Here is a 1051-nt window from a genome sequence, read left to right as displayed (position 1 = left end):
TTTTTATTTTTCCTCGAATCTTTCATCGAGAGGTAAAGGATTAAATCCTTTTAAGAAATAAAGTTTTTGATCGGAATATTAATCAACCCGAAGGATCCCTTAACTATTAAGGGATTAATAGAACGAATCGCACTTTTACCACTAAACTATATCCGCTACAATGCAATTATTGTATATAAATGGACCTTTTGTCGAAGACGAAAATAAGTCGTATTAATAAGTAATAAAAAGATCGGATCAGAAAATAATCATGAAAATTTGAGCGTTGACGTATTTTCATCAGGGCCACTAATGAGATTAGGAAAAGAGGACTCGTTTTAATTAACTAATTAACAAGTTTTTTATTCTAGTAAAGTACTAAAAAATAATAATAAGAAATCGAACCTTGATTCTATATCATCTTTTTCTGTATCATAGGAATTGAAATAATAAATCTTCTTAGGATTCTTGTTGTTTCTATTTTTTTTTTTTTCAAAAACATTTTCAAATCAAATAAATAATTTGATCTACGATTTATTGGAACAAAAAAAGCCCGGCTAGGTACTGACCAGGCCAGGCCGTGGAACTAAAAATAAAAAGAAAAGGGCTTTTCGGATGAAATAAACTAAAAAAGGTACTTTCTTTTTATTTATAAATATTTTTATGAATCTTTAATATATTGGTATTATTTATATATTAGGATTGAAGATATCTCTTCTTTTGAGCCCTTATCTAATGAAATCTAATTTATCTAAATGGAATTCCTAATAAAAAAAAGTTTTTATCGATTTGATAGATATCCATCGATATATCTAGATAATTATCTATATCAATATAATGAAATTATATATCTATAAAGGGGTAGATAAAGATAATAAAGAGAGATAAAGAAGGGCTTTTTTCAAGCCTTTATTTTCTATTTTTTATACAATGTATCATAGTAATTATCCTTTTTCAATTTGGGGAGAGATGGCTGAGTGGACTAAAGCGTCGGATTGCTAATCCGTTGTACGATTTTTTTGTACCGAGGGTTCGAATCCCTCTCTTTCCGTTTCTGTCAATTACTTGGTAT

The 1051-nt window shown here is 28.3% G+C and overlaps 1 non-coding gene across 1 annotated transcript; it reads left to right on the top strand.

Annotated features, from left to right (window-relative positions):
- Positions 1-942: 942 nt before the first annotated feature.
- Positions 943-1030, top strand: TRNAS-GCU (transfer RNA serine (anticodon GCU)). The gene has a single exon. It is a non-coding gene; the product is annotated as a tRNA-Ser (tRNA).
- The last annotated feature ends 21 nt before the right edge of the window (positions 1031-1051 follow it).

This window comes from Cucumis melo, unplaced genomic scaffold (genome assembly GCF_025177605.1).
Source record: "Cucumis melo cultivar AY unplaced genomic scaffold, USDA_Cmelo_AY_1.0 utg001708l, whole genome shotgun sequence".
Classification (NCBI taxonomy): Eukaryota; Viridiplantae; Streptophyta; class Magnoliopsida; order Cucurbitales; family Cucurbitaceae; genus Cucumis; species Cucumis melo.
This window is presented reverse-complemented; position numbering and strand designations above follow the sequence as displayed.